Consider the following 18,999-nt stretch of genomic DNA (forward strand, 5'->3'; position numbering starts at 1 on the left):
AGACGGGAAAGCTGGGTGGTCTCCAAAGTTCTGGTCCTTTTCTGCCTGAGGCACCAGGAAAGCACAATAAACACAGACGGAGCAACCACTGCCCCAGTCCAACCCCTGCCTCTTCTCCAGCCCCAGCCCTGCCCCTGCCTCATCCCCAGCCCCAGCCCTGCCTCTTCCCCAGCCCAGCCCTGCCCCTGCCTCTTCCCCAGCCCAGCCCTGCCCCTGCCTCTTCCCCAGCCCAGCTCCTGCCCCTGCCTCTTCCCCAGCCCAGCCTCTGCCCCAGCCTGGCCTCTGCCCCGCCTCTGCCCTAGGCCCAGCTCAGCCCTTGCTTCTGCCCCAGCCCTGTCTCTGCCCCAGTCCCGACCCCAGCCCAGCCTTAGCCACTGAGAGTGCACCTTGGCTGACAGCACACTCTACTACCCAGGAGAAAGATCTGTCCGTTTAGCCCAGCCGGGCCCAATCCTCTCCCCACTCAGCCCACAGGAGTCTCCTAGGGTCGAAGGGGTTCGACTCTAGGTCATATGCAGTGCCATCCCGGACCCCGCGCCCAGCTCACTGCTCCAGCTCCACGGAGCTGCAGAGCCAGTGCCCACACCCAGGGCCGGGGCTTCCTCACCCAGCAGAGTCCTAGCCAGCCCTGGGTCAACAGTTACTTCTGGAGGCCTGGCGCTCAGTGCTTGGCACTTCCAAAGTTGCCACTGGGGTTACAGAACTAAAAAAGAGAGTGAGTCCTGGCGTGTGACCTCAGGCAAGTCAAACTCTGAGCTTTGGTGTCCTCATCTGTAAAATGGGGATGAAGCAGCACGAGCCTCATGGGGGTGTGGTGAGAATTACATGAGACAGTGTATGTGAGGCACTCAAACCGGTACCCAGCACACAGTCCGTCCGTGTAAATCAGTGTGTTTTACATGGTTACTACTCTTTCTAGTTGCAAGCAACAAACAGTAAACAGAAGTAATTAAGTGAGAAAATTCAGGCATTGATAACTGCTATGAAAAAGTATATGGTAATGCACTGGAGACGGCTGGGACTGGGGAAAACGCTTCAACCTCAGTGGTAGAGAAAAACTTTTCCGAGGAAGTGATTGGAATTGAAACTTAAGAAATGAGAAGGAGCCATTGTGAGAGGATCCAAGGGCTGATCATTCCACACAAACCATGGCAAGTGCAAAGGTCCTGAGGTACGAACAAGCTTGTGTCTCAGGGAAATAGAGAAAAAGGCCTATGTGGCTAGAACTGTGATGTCTAATATAGTAGCCAGTACCTACCTGTGGCCATTACGTTAAAATTAAATAAAATTAAAATTCAGTTCCTCAGTGTCACTAACCACACTTCAAGTATTAAATAGCCACATGTGACTAATGGCTACTGTATCAGACAGCACAGGTATAAAATATTTTCATCATGGTAGAAAGTTCCATTAAGCAGCTCTGCCTTAGAGCTTTGGGAGAAAAGAAGAGATCGACACGAGATTCGGTAGGAAGGCCAGGCAGGGGCCAGAACTCAAAGGATCTTGGAGGCCAGACTAAGGAGCTTGGTATGTCCCCAGTGCACTGGGAGACCTTTGGGGGTGTCCAGACTTTGGCTTAGGGATAGAGGAAGAGCTCCCTCTGATTCTCCCACTTGTCTGAGCTGGAAGAATCCTCAAAAGTCAGAGCCAAAGGGGAACAGATGTGTTCACTGAGTCTGATAAACCTCCCAGTTCTGAAGAGTAAAGCGGAAGGCCACAGAAACTTCCAGGGACCTGGCACTTCCCCAAGGGATGCATGGCTCCCCATCGGGAAGGCCGAGGTGGAGCGTCTGGTCCAGGCTTTGTCCTGGCGCTTGGACAAAGGCCCCAGTGCTGGGTGCTGTGCTTTGCCCCCCACTTCCCTTCAGAGGGTGAAGTCCAGCCCCCCAGACGCTGAAAGTGCTGCCATTGTCAGATCTCTTCAGGAACTGCCTTGGCTGAAGAGAACCAGCTCGTCTAAGGGCCCCCTCAGTGGCCTGGCCCCCACGCCCCATGTGGGAAGGCAGCGGCGCCGAGCTACCTGGGGTGAGCACATCACAGCTCCGCCCCTCCCTTGGCCCGCTGGCTTCCTCTCTTCCCTCCCACATGGGACAGGAGCTTCCCGGGGCCACAATCCGCCTCGGGAGAGCAGCCTGTCTGTCAGCGCACGGCTGGGAGACGGCTGAGGAGCCGGAGCACAGGGGTCCCCACGAGGGCAGCACGACGTCCAGCCCAGCCCTGACCAGAGGCAGCGTCCTCCTCCGAGTGGGGGTGGCCACTGGGAGGCCCCCACCGGGCCCTGTGTTGAGAGATCCTATCTGCCAAGCGCCCCCAGCCACGCAGTCTGCACCTGTGGGCCCCTGTCCCCTCTCCGGCCCTCTGCAGGCCTCCAGGAGCCGTGTTGTAATCGGCATCCTGCTAGAAGCAAGGCACAGGCTTTGAGACAGTCCGTGATGAGCCCCATTTCCCACGGCTCCCAGAGGCCAGAGCTGGGATTTGAACTCCGGTCTTAAAGATTCCAGAATCCACTCTTTTTGCCTGCACGGCGCCATGCAGCCTAGACTCCCAGAGTTCCACACCCAAGGGTTCGTGCATTGAAGGATGAATCCATGTTAAGGAGCATGGACATTTGGATCTCATCTTACCTGTGCTGGGGTCAAGAACCAAAGTGACACCCTCCCCTCCACCCCCTGCTCACTGAGCGGGCTCGATGGTGTGGCCACAGCTACTGTCTGTCATCTGTCATGGTCTCTACTTTTCCATGCTTTTCAAACACCGCTTTGATGTGCTAACAGCCCCTAATGGAGACAGTGGCTAATAAATCACTTGCTGGAGCCCAGGATGGTCAACCCAGGCTGCTCCCCTGACCTCTGACCTCACTTGGGAGCTGGCTGTGGGACCGGTGCATATCCCAGGCACGGGGGCAGGACAATTCAGGGAAGCTGCAATCCGCTAGGCAGCCCACAGTGGGCAAGGCCTGGAAGGAGGCCAGGAACATTGTGACTTCAGCAGATGGGAAAAAACACCCATAAAAGAGTCACTTGGGGATGACAGCGGTGACCCGCCCTGGGGACAAGATGAGGCAGCCTGGGAAGATGTCAGGAGATACTCTCCTTGTTGCCAGCCCCTGAACACGACACGAGACAATACAAGGCTACACAAGACTTCTGAAAAACCAGTTCCTCTATGCTACTAGGGCCAGAAAATCCTCCGAATGGGGGCCCGGGGTGGGGGAGGGCTGGGGCCAGGATCAAACAGAGATGTGAAAAAAAAAAAGAAGCAACAGCCTCTCCTCTTATCATAAGGAAATAAAAATAGGAAGTTGCTAGCATGAGGGAATAATCCCACAGCCCTTCCCCAAGAGCAGAGCAGAGGGCTGACCTGGCCGCTGAGTCTGGTCCCCACCGTGGGCCTCCATGGCGGGTGGAGGGAAAGGACGAGGGCCCAACGAGGGCACCAAGGCATCTCTGCCAGCCTCCTGCTGCCCTCCTAGAGGAAGTGGGAAAGGGATTCCAGGGGAGAGAAATTCTATCATGTCCCTGGTGGGACCAGAGAATGGGGCTGAGGCCTGGAAATGAGCTTCCTCTGGTTTAGGGCCGCAAACCCGTTGCTCGAGTCTACGGCCCTATCACCCTGAACACACCCGATCTCAGAGGCTAAGCAGGGTGCGGCCTGGCGAGGACCTGCAGGCCAGAAACCTGTTGTTGTAAGCATGGTGACTCAAGATGCTTTTAAAATTCTAAGCCATATAAAAACATGGTTTGGATATTTCACTTTGTTTTTGCTAAAACCGTTCAGGCAATTGTAGTCGGTCTGAGCCGGAGGGGAACGTGGAGACAAACTCCCCTCATGGCTCAGGCAGAGAGGGGGTCAGGGTATCTTGGGCAGTGGGTCACGGCGACAACAGCAGGAAGTCCCGTGGGGACAGTGCTGCAGAAGCACATGTGGGCTGGATGTGGCAGCCCGTGGCTCACAAACGTCCAGACCGCCTGTGACACGGAAGGTGAAGGGGAGCCGTCAGAGGGGTGGTCAGCGGTGACGGTGTCTCCTTGCTTGTCCTCCTGCTCCCTGAGAGCGCCAGCTGTTTCTTCTGTGGGGGGTGCTTCGTTCTGTTTTCATAGGGGAGGGGGATCCCTTTTTGGTCTAATGAAACACCCTGCTCCATGCGTCTCCAGAATGACCCAGCAGAGGTCTGGGGCGGGGGAGACAGGTGAAGCAGAGGCCGTCTAGGAGACCCGGGAAGTCCGGGTGCGCTGCGGGCTGACCTCTCTTGCACGCAGCCTGGTTTGCTTATACTCCCGACATCCTCACAATGCCGGATCCGACGTGTCCTCGGAGCTGCCTGAGCTGTGGAGCCTCACACACCCGGGTTCAAATCCCAGTGCCTCTCAGTAAGTATGGAGCCCCCAGCAAGTTTCATTCCCCTGAGGCTCCGTCTCCTGATTTGTAAAATGGAACGAATAGTACCAGCTTGCAATCTACCACGAGGGCAGGACATAGGGACGTAAAGGCCTTGCACTTACTAAGCACTCAAAAAACTCAGCTCTGCTTCTTGCTAGGAAGCCACCCCGTGGGTTGAGGATGTCCGCCACAGGGTGACTTTAACGTATTTCAGGCTTGGTTTGCTCACACTTTGTCAGTCACCTCGGACACTCACGCAGCCATCTGAGCCCATCTGCTGGGCAATGTTTCCCCCAGAGCCCCCCAGCCCGGCTGCTGCTAGTGGCCCCCCCACCTTGATCTAGAGGCTTGAGCAGATGACCCGAAGCCCAAGGGGGCCAGACAGCCCACTATAGCACCCAGACATGCGGGCAGAGGAAGGAGGGTGGAGCCGGGGGTTGAGAAGGGCTGTGCTGCTGACTCTCATTCCTCTGGGTGTGCATCTAGCCTTGTGCAGGGAGAGCCTCCCCCCGCCCTGCCCTCCCTCTCTCCCAGTGGGCCAGCCCCCCCCCCCCCAGGACCTTGACGGGGAAAATCTATCGAATGTTCTTTAAGTTTCTTGGGTAATTTTGTGGGGTCTGCCACATGGTTTTTGTGGGTCACAGATGGGGAGGGTAGAGGGGAGTAAGAGCCCCTCCCCCACCTTGGCCAAAAGCCCCTGTCCCTCCCTCGCAGGGTTTCTAATCCCTCCCCTGCAAAGGCCTGTCCTCCCTAGCTGAGATGCTGCAGAGCCCGTGGTTTATACACAGACGCGTTATTTATTGAGAGGCTTAGGGCCAGAAGGAGATTGTGGCCACATTCTCTTCTGTCCTGGCTCTTCTCACCTGGGTTGTAAGCAGGGAGGGAAAGAGAAAGGGCAGAGAGAGAGAGAGAGAGATGAGGGGACGGGATGGGGGAGGGGGCACTCCTATGTGGAGGGCCTAGTGCGCCCCTGGTCTTGGATGAGGTGTTCGCAGGTGCTTACGCTGAACGCTGAACGGATTGTGGTAGGTCACTAATCCGCGTGCATGCGTGAGCAGTGCAGAGGCGTGCTGGGAGATCGGATGGTGTCGTGGTCAACAGCACGGCTCCTGAGTCAGGCTGTGGTCCAAGCACTCGCCTTGCCTCGAGGGCTGACCTTGTATACAGACACAGTCCTTCACTTCTCTGAGCCTTCGTTTTGTCATCTGCAAAATGGGTGTGAGAATTTCCACTTCCCACAGCTCTAGAGAAGCTGGAGTCAAGCCCCCACCATGGTGTGTGGCACACTGGAAAGCCTGTAGGAAAGGGGGGCTGTCATGAGGAGGAGGGGGAGAGGCCGGGAAAGACGGAGGATAGAAAAAGTGAAAAAATAAGAGAGGGTAAGGTGAAGTGTCTGAGCATGAGAACTCATGGCCTGTCTCCACCTGGGAGTTAGCCAGCTTCTGTTTTCTAGCAGTGTCGTGGGGAGGAGCCCCTAAAGGATGGCGGTGGCGGATGGAGGAGGGCAGATGGCAGCTCCCGCTGGGAAGGCCCAGCTAAGAATGATGGAGGCGCAACCAGAGGGTTCCGAGCAGGAGAGCTGCCACGGCTGCCCCCACCCCAAATTCCTGTACAGCTTGCTCACTGCAGAGGGACCTCAGGGGGTGGGAATTTGGTCCCCCCACCTCTCCCTGGGGGCTCCTTGCTGAGAATCAAAAAAGCACCCTGTGTCTTTAAGGAGGCGCCTGTTGGGAGCGCAGGAGGGAGTAAGGTTAAGATGATTAGCTGGTGCTAACAAATTTAGGATGTGGAAGAAGTCTTTTCTTGGCTGTCCATCAAAGGAAGGATTGAATGTCCCTGGGCTTGGAGAGAGCAGAGGAGGGGAGGAAAGCACTGGGGGAGGGGAACAGGAGGGCAGTAAGTATTAACCAGCTGAGCCTTCTCCCTGGACAGGCCTTCCCGGGCACTGGGGGTGTGTGGGAGCCCGGCAGGCGTGCGGGGCCCTCGGCTGTGTGTCCAGATGCTGGCCTGCCCATCAGCCCGTCTATCTGTCGTCGCCCCTCCCCCACTGCCCCAACCCCAGCTCAGGTTATGTCCAAGCAGCTGGGCTGAAAAGTGATCCTGGAGGAAGAAGGCCCTTCCTGTTGATTAGGAACCGGGACGCCTTCCCCCAATCCCCCTCCAGCCTGACCAGACCCCTTCCTCATCCAGGCTCCCTGTCCTGGGGCTACCCCCAGCCCCTTGTCACCCAGGGCAGGGCCACTCTTCATCTAGGTTCCCCCGTAACCAAGGGAAACGTGCCCGGCCTCCCAGAGAGATCGCAAACTACTCAGGAAAGCCTGCATAAAAGGTTATTTCCGGCAGAGGCTGGAAGGGGGGGCTGGATCCGTGCCACGTCCAGGAATGGTTCATTCAGAACTGCCTGGGCACGGCTCTGTGCCAGGGCTTGTGCCAGGCTCTGGGAAACGGATAGCGAGGCCCTGTGTCTGTCCCTGCCTTAGGACCTGCCCCGGGACCTCGGCCATCCAGTGGGGGGGGGAAGAGAGATGAACATAAAGAATTCGCTCAAATGAAATGTATATAAAACAGTGGCTTCCAGAACAGGAAAAGGATGACCGGAAGTCTTATCCAAATGCAGATTTCTAGGCCATGCCCTTGGAGATTCTGAGGCTGTAGGTCTGGTGTGGGACCCGGGCATCTGCACTTTTAAGCAGAGCGGGTGATTCTGCTACAGGTGGATGTCGGCTTTGTTTTGGAAGAAGGCTGACATGTAGGGGACAGGGGTAGCGCCAGGAAGGGGGGGTAGGGGAGGGGGCAGGAGGCAGGAAGAGGTTTCCAGATCTGGTGGCCTGAGCTGATTCCTGCTGGGGAGGGGGTGCAGGCTGAGCAGAGGAAGGGTGAAGCAGGCTGGCGGGGTGCAGAGGCCAAAGTGGCATGGCTGGAACACAGGAGGAGACCACGCTGAGCTGGAAGTGGAATCCTGGAAGCACCCGGGGAGTTTAATGTCTTCAGCAAGGACGTCTTGCCTGGGCTTGTAGTTTGGGGAGACTTTTCTAGCTGCAAAGTCTAATGGGTGGAGGGGACCAGAACAGAGGAGGGGGCAGGTATTAGGAGGCCATGGCAAGACTTCCCACGAGGGCCGATGGTAGGGAGCAGTAAGGTGGTGGCAGGAGGTGAGGAGGAGGTGACAGTCACGGGGAATGCCAAGGAGGTTGAGTCCACAGGGCACGGTGTCTGGAGGACGGAGGGGGAGGGCCTGGGAAGAAGCTGCAGTGACTCTCAAGTTTCTAGTCTTGGAGGTGGGTGGAGAGGGCTGCTTCTCGCTGAGGCTGGAGATACAAGAGGGAAGATGGGGCCCGTCCTTCTGTTTTGGACTCGGTAACTGGGAGCTCCCTGTGGGCCATCCCAGGAGAGATGGGCAGCGGGCAGGTAACTGGACATACAGATCCAGACCGAGGGAAGAGAAACAGGCTAAAGATGGGGATTTGGGAGATGGCAGAGCCCAAGTCTTTGTGTCTTTCCAATTTTTGACTCACCTAGGATAAGAAGGTCAGTCACCCGCAGAAGCAAAAAACCTCGTGAAACAGTAGCTCCCCTACCAGGGGCGATGCGCGTAATATTTTCTATTTCACTTGTCTTTATATGATTTCATTTAATTAAAAACAATGCTGGTCACAGCCCCCTAAATTGATTGTACACTGACAGGCTGGGACCCGCAATTTGAGAAACACTGACGTGCGTGGAAATGGGAGTCATTGGAATGAACAAGGTCCCTAGGGGGGAGGGTTTGGGGGCCAGGGTGGGCTCAAGGGGCCCCAACAGTGCAAGGAGATGAGGAGGCAGCAAAGGTGACCAAGAAGGGAGGCACGAGCAAACCGAGGAGAAACAGGGTCCCGGAAGAGAGGAGAACATTTTGAGAAGAAAGGAGGCAGCAGAGACGTCTCAGAGCGTGAAGTTTGAAGAACACGTGGGACCCAGCAGGGCACGGCTGAGCGGAGCCTGGAACCCCGGCCCTGGCCCAGACTCAGAGAAGGGCAGCATAGGAAGAGGCCTCAGGGGCACTCTGGGCATGCTACAGGCAGGGAAACTGAGGCCTGAGGGGATTTGGGGCCACACCCAAGGAGACCCGGGACTCTCTCTCCGCCTATCTCTGCTCCTCAGCCCCTGGCCTGTTATCCCATCTCTATAGAGTGTATGTGGCCTCTTGAGGTCACGGGAGAGACGTGTGTTCTCACCCTTGCTCGTGCTCGAGGCCTGCTTGCAGCTGAGTAGGACACGTGTGCTGAGGACCGAGAGCCTTTGTCCCCTCAGCTGAGGTTCTTCTCATGTGCTGAGGGCCTACTATGTGCCAGACCCTGTGCCAGGCCCAGAACCAAGGGGGACCTAAACTAATCGGGTGAGGGTTCGAGATAACTCCCCTAGCATGGGACATGTCATCCAAGGCCTGGGGAGTGAGTAGAAGTTATCTCGGCCTTGACACAGAGCAGACAGTATCAGGGGCCAGGGAGGTCTACCATCCACTTCCCACAGACTTCTAGGACTGAGCAGTTCTGGGGTACAGAAGTCAGGACTATGTCCTGGAATCTGAATATTGGAAAGGCATGGGAAGCTGGAGACTGGAGGTGCTCGGTGGGCTCAGAGCCTGCCAGAGCCCAAAGACCTGGCCAATGGCCCCTCTGGCATCAGCCACTTCCTTTGCAACTCATGCCCAGACTGCCCCTCCCGTGACTCCTCCGTCCTCCCTGACGCCCGCACATCACTGGACACAGATGTCATGGGAGATGGGAGAAGGCCTGTGGCCTGCCCCAGGCTGGCACCTGCTGGGACAGGACCTCCGGAGAAGTGCCGAACCTTCCACAGAACAAATCAGAAGATGCGACTCAGAAAAGTTCTTAGGCACCACCCAACCAAATATCTTATTTTGCAAGTAAAGAAACTGAGGGACAGAGAATCAAATGACTCATTAGGTGAGGGATTAGTGACATGGTTCTCTTGCAGTCCTCTCCAGTAAACTCCTACTCAACTCTCAAAACCCATATGACGTCACCTCTGCTGGGATTCCCCAGATGGAAGCCAGGCCCTCCAGAACAAAGCCAGCATACCAGCTCAGGACCTGAGACTCGCTCCCGCCTGCTTCCCCAGCACGGCCGTAATTGACAGTGGGGGGCCCTCCTCTCTCCAGTGTGCGCTCGCCTAGCAGAGGGACTTTATGGTTTCAGACGCCTTTAAGCTAGGGGACTCATGGCCGGCCACGATGTTAAGCCCTGCTCAAATGATCAAACAGGTCAGCTAACCCTTCCCTTCTCCGAGACAGAAATGACAATCTCGGTCGTCACCCTGCCCGCGTGGACAGCTGACCCTTCCTTAGCGGTCACTCTGTGTCTGCTGCTGTGCTAAGCACGCCGCAGCGTTCACCCGCTCAAGTCTGCGCAACGATCCAATGGAGTTGGCTACTATTATGTCCCTACTGTGCTGACGAGGACTGAAGCACCAAGTTCAGATCACCTGGGATTTGCGACGGGACCGATCTTGATGGCGGGACGTTCTCACCTCCCTTCGTGGGGTATCACCCCCGTGTGTTGGTGGGCTTCTCTCCTAGGTGATGAGCACCGTGTCTTGCTTAAGTTTGGGACCTATCACAGACCTTCCACAGTGCCTGGCCCAGAGCGGACGATCAACACCGTTTTCCTGACAAGTACATCCGGGCTTACTGATGCCGAGCTCCGGCATGTTTTGATCAGTGCAGCAGTCAGTGCACCGCCCTCAACCTCATCACCATCCTCACCGTCCCGGTAAGCTTTAGTTGAGCACTTACTGTATGCTTGGGGCCGTGTGACTGGCTGTGCACCCATTGCCTCATTTCATCCTGTCACGATCCACAGGGAGCCTTCTCATGGTCTTTACAGCTGAAAGCTGTCCAATAGAACATTCTGCAGTAATGGAATGTTCTACATCTGTGCTCGTCCCATACAATTTCCACAAGCTCCACGAGTACCTGAAATATGGTAGGTGTGACCCAGGAACTAAAATTTCAATTTTATTTAATTTTAATTAATTGAAATAGAGACTCCTACGTAGCTAGTGGCAGCCATAATGGACATGGCAGTGTCGACGAAGGAAGACCCAAGAGGTTAGGTAATTGGTCCAAGAGCCCGCATCGATAAAGGTGGGACTCACGGCCAGGGGTGTTGCGCCCCGACACCCAGACTTGGACTCCCCAGCCCCGTGCTGTAACTCCATCTTCTTGCCTCACCCCTAGGTTGTGGGTGAGTGGGGAGGAGTTAACATCACACCAGGTCTAGTGCGGGCGGGACCTCTGCGGCCCCCAGGTGAATCCTGGACACTCTGTGAGACTCTGGACCTCCCTGGGTCCCCTTCCTGTTCTTTTTTCTTTTTTTTTTTTTTTAAGATTTTATTTATTTGACAGAGATAGAGACAGCCAGCGAGAGAGGGAACACAGGCAGGGGGAGTGGGAGAGGAAGAAGCAGGCTCCCAGCAGAGGAGCCTGATGTGGGGCTTGATCCCATAACGCTGGGATCACACCCGAGCCGAAGGCAGACGCTTAACGACTGCGCCCCCCAGGCACCCCCCCTTCCTGTTCTGACAGTGGGCACTGGAGGAGATGATCCCACATCCTCCCGAACTGACATCCCACAAACCACAGGTTTTTTTTGCAAGAGCCTTTGGCCACAGGCTCTGAAGCTGGAGAACATAAACAGTTTACTCTCAGTGCATGGGGGTCAGCATCTGGGCGCCCACAGCCTGCGCTGGCTGCTGGAAACAAGGGTGTAGAGAGGACGAAGGCATCATCGAAAGCCGGCGTTTGGGCTGGGGATTATGTTAGTGCCCTGTGAGCTTGGGCAGATGAATGCTGTGGGGGGTGGGGGGAGGGATGCCGTCCTTAGAGATGCCATGACCTGGGGGGGGAGGGCTACAGAATATGAACATCACATGGGGGCTGGGTACCAGGCACCTGGTTCTCGTCCCTGCTCTGCACAGAGGCCAGGGAGCTTTTCACGACACCAACCTGATCAGGTCATGATTCTGCTCCCTACACTTCATTGGCTCCCTGTTGCTCTTAAAATAAAGACCAAAACCGTAACGTGGCCTGCAAAGCCCCATACACTCCAGCTGCTGCTGGTCTTCCGAACCTGTCTCATACCACTCTGTCTCCCAAACTCCCTGCTCTGGCCACCCTGCTCTTCCTTCCATTCCTCATTCTTGCCATATTCCTTCTCACCCCAGGGCCCTTGCACAAGCTATTCCTCTTTGCTTGGTCAATTTCTACTCCTTTATTTTTTTTAAGATTTTATTTACTTATTTGAGAGAGAGAGAGATAACAAGAGAGAGCAGAGCAGGAGGGAGGGGCAGAGAAAGAAGGTGGCTCCCCGCTGAGCAGGGAGCCCAACGTGGGACTTGATCCCAGTACCCTGGGATCATGACCTGAACTGAAGGCAGCCACTTAACCAACTGAGCCACCAGGAGCCCTCAATTTCTACTCCTTAAGGATCATTGCCTCAAGGGAGTCTTCCTAGACCTCTCTGACCTTAAGGAATTTTTCTAGTTTTTCATGAAACCCTGTATGTCCCTTTGGTAGGGCTGGTTACCATTGCAATTTTACATTTGCTGGTGCAATCGATGGAATTGCCTCCCCCACTAAACCATAAGTTCTGTAAGGTCAGGCAGGTGTCATGGTTTGCTCACCCTTGGGTCCCCAGCACCTAGCAAGGACTGGCGTGGGGCGAGTGTTCAATAGTAGGAGTTGAATGCATGAACGCGTGCACGGATGAAAGGGTGCTATTGTGATTTCGTGCAAGCAATTCTGTTCTCTGGGCCTGATACCTTAAATTATGACTTGGCGAGAGTCTTCTCCATGCCAGATGCTGGAAAGGGCACAGAACTGACTGTCTAGAGAGGAGACAGACATGCAAACAGGCCATGATGACACAGCAGGGTGAGGTTTTGCTCAGAAGACCTGCAAACATTTAACAGAGGCATTTGGTGGGGGGAAGGCTGGGAATCGGGGAGGGCGTCCCTAGATAAGCTTCTGTGGGAGGACCCGCTGGCCAAGGGCAGAGCAGGGGCAAAGGCCTGGCAGGGACAGAGCCCAAGGAAGGCTGAGCAGCAGCGAGGCTGTAAGGTGGACGGGGGGCTGTGGGGAGAGAAGGGCCAGACGGCCGAGTGAGAATCTGTTCTGAGGGCACCGGAGCCACTGCGGGGTTTCAGGCAGAGGGGCGACAGAGGAGTGTCCTGCGTCAAAGGAGAGGACTGAGCGGGCAGTTTAGGGGCCCTCCAGCTCTGGCGCCCGGGGGTATGAGGCCCATGGGGCTAGGTTGGGAAGGTTCCGGAGTCCACTGCCAGCAGAAGCCTCAGGGGACTGGTTTCCTCTCTGACGTCAACGTAAAGGTCACACAGATCCCAGGTCTCTTCTCAGGAGCCACTTAGGGCTCCAATTTGTCTTTTTACCCAGATCCCTTTGGGATCCTGTGACATTCCCAGCCTGAACCCCCTCGTGGGTAACCAGTCCCCTGAGCTCCTGAGTCACTGTGAGAAGAAGGACCTCCTTTAATTTGTCTAAACTTACCTCGCTCAAGTTTCAAAGGGGGGCCCATGATCCTAGTATTTTGGGAGTCAGTGGGGAAGGAAATGCAGGAAGGGGAACTCGGGACATCTTTGACTCCAGGGCCCTCTGCTTCTCATCAGCCAACACGCTATACTCCCACAACTGTAAGGACGGGCCGCTGGTCTCTTCCTGCCCCCAAGTCCAGGCCCTCTCTGCGGGGTCTAAGCCGGGCAATCCTGATGAACCAGAGGTGAAACCAGGCCATTCAGCTGACTTCTCGCTCTAGCAAACTGGCGCCACTGCTGGGCGTGTGTGTCCGTTACAGGGCCCCCAAGCAACCAGACTCCTTCAATGCCACCGACTGTCCTGTCCGTCCAGCCTATTCTTCCAGTCCTCACCCATCCCTCCAGGACACTGGCCCCCACCGCAGCACCTCGGGCTGCAGCCCCTCTTCACTGCCCCTTCACAGCCCAGCTGCACGCTTGCGTCTTCCACCCCCACAGGCAGCCCGTGAACAAGGCGGGCCAGCATCATCTCCAAAACATCTCCTCTGTCACTGTCGCCTCTCACCTGGGCACCCACAACGGGCTCTCCTCTTCCTGCTTTTCCACCTCTGTAATCCATTCTCTACCGGGGCCAAGAGGAAGGTAGTATGTAAACCTGAGTGTGTGGCTCCCCTTATTAAAATCTTCCAGTAGCTTCCTGGCTCATTGAGGGTGAAATTTACAAAACCACCGCCCAAGGTGTGCAAGGTACCGCAGGGCTGGCCCCACGACCGGTCTGACCTTTTCCCTCATTCCATCAGGCCACTCTGACCTTTCTCTTCTTTGGACACTTCAAGCTCATTTCCACCTCAGGGCCTTTGCACACGCTGTTCCTACTCAGAACACTCACTCCCCAGCCTCTGATTTAACTATTTAATTCATTTATTCAATCAGCACTTCTATGGTGCTTTATTCTATGCCAGGCTTACTTTCGATACATTTTGAGTTCAGAATCGTTTGTTACCTCTTCGCACGGCTGGTTCCCTGTTGTCAGGTCAATGCCCCCTTCTCGTGGGGGTGTTCCCTGATCACCATCAAACATAGATATGCTGCTCCCCGCCAACCAGACCCTATAGAAAATATATCTTGGTTCACTTTCATTGTAACAATCAATGGTCTTTTCTTATTTATTTCCATATGTGCTTACTGGTACCTCTGCCACCAGACCGGAAGCTGCAGGAGGGCAGACCTGTCTGTCAGACTGATCTGTACACCCCTAGAGCCTGCACCGCGTCTGCCCGTAAGAAGGAATGAACGAAGGGGTCCCCTCTCCCCAAGAGGCTTCTAAGACCACCATGCTTTCTAAACCCCACAGCTGGCATGTACAAATTGCAGGATCCAAGTGGGACTGTTTCCTATGGACACTGTTTAGAGACCCAGTGAGGGGATGGGCTTCTAGAAGGAGGGGGTCAGGTCTTGTCCACCTTCATATAACTATGAAAACAACAACTGGCAGGTTCAGAGCAAATGGCAACCCATTGCAGAGCTTTCAAAGGACCTTCCCAGACAGGAACTGCTGGGCCTCTCCCAGCTACTCCGTGAGGCTGTCATAGCCCCGTTTTACAGATGTGGGAGCTGAGGTCCAGAGAGTCAGGGCCACGCCATGTGCACAAAAACCAGGACTTGCCCCCATCTCCCAGCATTGATCTCAAGCCTTTATAAAGGGTCCACCTGAGCACGGGGGCTCTGTAGACAGCATGGGGCTCAGTGGAGAGAGTCACATTTGCTGCAACCGCTGGGCAGCCTAGGGGGGCTCTTACTCACAGTCCGTGGGAAGGGCTGGTCCCCAGGGCACTTGGGCAGAGGGGCAATGCGAGCAGTTAAAAGGGTGCTGGGCTGAGGTTCAGGACAGCGGGGTGACAGCAGCTCAATACCATTTATTAGGCAGTTCCCCTGTGCCAGGCACTGTACCAAGTGCTTTACACACATTTCCTTAATGCCCCCAACAGTGCCGTGTAAATGTTGTCATTGCCCCCATCTTACAGATGAGAAAGCTGAGGCTCTGAGAGCTCACGTCACTTTCCCAGTGTAACACAATTGGATCCCGGAACTCAGCCAGCAGACAGTCGTGTCACTGGTTAGTCAGGGCACTTCCAGAAGTGGCTGGGTGACCCTGAAAGAACCTCTTGTCTTCTCTGGGTTTTAGAGCCTATCTTTAAAGCCCCGGCTCATACAGGATCTTGTCTAGGCCTGGCCGACTCTAACACGAGTCAGGGAGGGACGAGACAAGATGTGTGGCCACTGCTGTTTCTGTGGGCCCTGCAATCTGGGGAAGGGCCTGCCTCGTTGCCTTGGAGCAGGGGCAGACCGTGCTCTGCCCGGGGGACCACGGACGCGGTGTCTAGGGACAATCCATCCCCAGGGCCCTGGCTCCTGTGCTGGCTGGATGACAGAGACCAGGGGTACACAGGAGTGGAGAAGGGCTGGGAGAGCTTGGAGCTACCAAGAAAGTGACTCATCATATCCGTGGAGAGGAAGGGGGCGTTAAGGTGGGCAAATGCTATGAGGAACGCGTACCCCATTGCAGAACCACTGAAATGAGTATCAGAAATGACCTCCCCTTCTGGTACCGTCTCTCTATTTCGCTCTCTTCCTTCTTTCCTCCCTCCCTTCCTCCCTTCCTTCCTTCCTTCCTTCCTTCCTTCCTTCCTTCCTTCCTTCCTCCCCTCCCTCCCTCCTTTCCCTGAATTTTTGAGCCCGTTGTTCTATAGAAACATAATTGCATGGCCCGGAGTGTCCACCCCCAAGGGGCTGGGCATGGAGGACGGAGAACTGAGAGCCACGGCCAGTTCCTAAGTCTTGTGGGATCCATTATCCTCTGCAGAGGCCAGTAGAAGCCTGAGTGAGCAAGCGCCCCGGGGAGAGCAGAGGAGGCTGGACCTGACTTCATTCCTAGAAATAGTTGTGCAGTGGGCGGTGGCTCTAGGGGCCAGTCGGTTTTAGGGATGTGGCGTCGTGTTTAGTCCTGTCAGGAAGAACAGGCTGTCTGCTGGTATCCGGAACCAGACACCCAGCTTGGCCGGAGCTCTTGGCCTCGAGGGGCAGCAAGGACCCGTGGCGCTGGCTGACACTGGCCATGGGCTGTTCTGTATCCCTCTGCCTTGCCTTTGTGTCCGTAAAACTCCCACCTCCCTGTGACCCGCAGTGGCTCTGGGGACCATCTGGGGGACAGGATGTGGTGGAACGAGTCCAGCGGGAATGGAGAATGCCTCCAGTCCCCATGTGGTCATGCAGGTTAGGGCAACCTCCTTTCGCCCTCTGGGGGCCTCCTTTTCTCCAACTGCAAGATGAGCGAGTGGACACCAGTGGGTTTTACATCCCAAAGAGGCGCATGCGTCCCCTATACAGCTGCCCCATTCACAGCAAAGGGATGGCAGGTCCCCTCGGGTGGAACGGGGCATTGGCAGGACTGGGAAGGCAGACACTCCTGCTCCATCCCTGGTCGGAGGGCTTGCTTGGATGCACGATTAGGCCAACCCAGCCCCAGAGTAAAGCCTTCTTGCCCCCCCTCCCCTAATGCACGGCTAGCTCCTCTTGTTTCTCCCTCAGCTAAGTTGGGGAGCACATTGGCAGATGTCAATATTATAACTGTATGTGTTGGGAGCTGTATTCTTCTAGGGTTGAACACTTTCCAAAGTCAGGTTCTCTCTCATGGTTGATGGAGGAGAAACAAAGGGCTGAAGTGGAGACGGGAAATGAATGGTCTACACCTACAAAAAATTAGGCGCAACAGGCATCACGGACACGCACAACCTCGATTAAGCAGAAAGGAAACTCGATTATCCAGAACGCTGCCCTTTTAGGAGAACGGGGCACATAACTTCAAAACAATGACATAATAGCCATGAAAGAAAGATCTCCTGGGTTTCCAGTGCCGTGTCTCAGGGTCAGTGCCCATTCAGCCCAGTGAGTCATCTACCCCCATTCCTTAAGGTAAAAACAGAGCATTGCGTGCTGCTCGTTGCCTCTGAGAGCCGCCCAGCAAAGAACCACAGAGCCAGGGGTGATGTTGTCAAGTGTCTGGAACTCTGAGAATGCGGGACCCATCAGCCCAAACCAACGCCAACCGTGATTAATGGGTCAGGCCACCATGTCCAGACTCACGAGCATCGTGCGGGAACGGAAATTCTTCATTTGAGAAGGACTGGCACCAGGTTCCAGGCCTAAAGGTCAACAACGGAGGCATTTCGGCTGCCAAAGCCCTCGAGCCCCAGGCGCCCCAGAGCCTGGGGATGCAGACGAGTCAGCCCGCCGTGCCCACACGCAAGAAGGTCTGGGGACACATGGCCACTCCGCCCCGCACACGCTGCTCCCAAGACGTCTGGAGCCTGCCCCACCCTCCCTGCTGTCTTGTTGTGGTGGGCTGGCCACGCTGTGACAGCTCGCATAACTATGCGGACAGCCAGAGTCTACTTATATACCCGTCGCTGGGCACTTTCCTAGGGCTTCACGCCAGGCCGGCTCATTGCATTTCCTCCCCACTTGGGCAGTTGAAGCGGCGGGCGGGCTCCTCCTGGAGCCCTTTTCTCGGGCTCGACCCCCAGCCCCGCCGCCGGGAGCCTCCCCAGGGCCTCCACTGGGTGGAGGAATCGGCCCAGCCACCTCTGGCTCCCTCAGCCGCATCCCTGCCCCCCTGGAGACATGCCCACAGTGCCCGGCCTGCCGTACCCACCGCACACAGATGGCAGAGGCTGGAGGGGATGGCAAGAAGTCCAAAAGCAAGTTCGTGAAGTGAGCTGGAAAGAATGATGCCAGGCCCTGAGCCAGCCCCGCTGCCACTCAGCTTCTGGAGGGTCGGACTCTCTCGTAATCCTCTCCTCCTTTCTTTGTCTGCCCTGCCCCTACCCACCTCTGCTGCACCCCTGCATGCCCAGCCAGCTCCCCTCTGCACTGGGGGCCTCTCCTGCTTCTCACCCAGGAGCTGAGTCCCGGGGCCCTGGTGCCTTAAGTCAAGACGCCAGCTTGCAGGCCACCATCAACCGTGTGGGTCGCCACAGCATCCCTCCCTTGGTCTCTGCCCTGCCTGTGGCTCACTTCCCAGGGCTGGGATCCCAGGGCCGGGCCCAGGACTGCAGCTGGGCAGCTCGCAAAGCACGCACCTGCCTCACCTGCGGGCCGGCCTCGTCTGCGCGCTGCGTCTCTGCAGCAGCCGCTGCTAGACCCGTGCATCTCTTTACCCAGACTGTGAGTTCCTCTCAGTCTCCTGAGGACAGGGCAGGGCACAGAACCAGTGCTCAAGACCTGTTTGCCGAGTGAGCGATGGAAAGACACGGAGACAGACAGAGAGAGGGAAAGCAAGTTTGCATTCTGGCTGTTCTGGCTCCCTCTGCGTGAAATCGCTGTGGCTCCAGCACACGCCAGCTCCGGGGCCTTGGCCGCATTGCATACGTCCTTGGGCCTCGGTCCTTCTTCCATGTAAAACGAAGATAACCATAGTATCTGCCATTTTGAGTAAATATGAGGCTTGCATGAGATAATGCGATACGGTGCTTACACCGGCGCCTGGCACAGACACGCGCTGTTGCCACTATCAGTGAATGTCCTCCAGCCTCATCTGGCACCGCCCCCCCTGGACGAGTGTTCTGGCCATTGCCAAGTCCTCGTCGGCTTGCCGTGGCGCAGGGCAGCACTCTGCCAGCTGCCGGACATACCCCAGAGGACGCGCATTGGAAGCACGCATTTTCGGGTGTTTTGGACTCGGTTTTCAGGCCCAGCCCTGCCCCTGCCTGGCCCTGTGTCCTCAATGGAAGCACTCTGGGCTTCAGGGTCCTCATCTGGAAAACATGCTCATGGGAGCCTTTACCTCGGAGGGAGGTGGGGAGGAGGACGTGAGGTGTGCAAGGCACAATGCGGGCAATCACACTGGCTGGATCGGGGAGCATCCAGGCTGGCCTGGTACGGAACAGGACCCCGCGAGGGAGTCTCTGTGGTGGGAGGCTGGCTGGGTTGTGACGAGGCATGGGGGCAGCCCGTGACAGAGTGGGCAGCCGGGAAGCTCCAGGAGGAGAAAGTGAGGGCTGCAGCCACGTTCCC

Source organism: Ursus arctos, unplaced genomic scaffold (genome assembly GCF_023065955.2).
Source record: "Ursus arctos isolate Adak ecotype North America unplaced genomic scaffold, UrsArc2.0 scaffold_7, whole genome shotgun sequence".
NCBI classification, from domain to species: Eukaryota; Metazoa; Chordata; class Mammalia; order Carnivora; family Ursidae; genus Ursus; species Ursus arctos.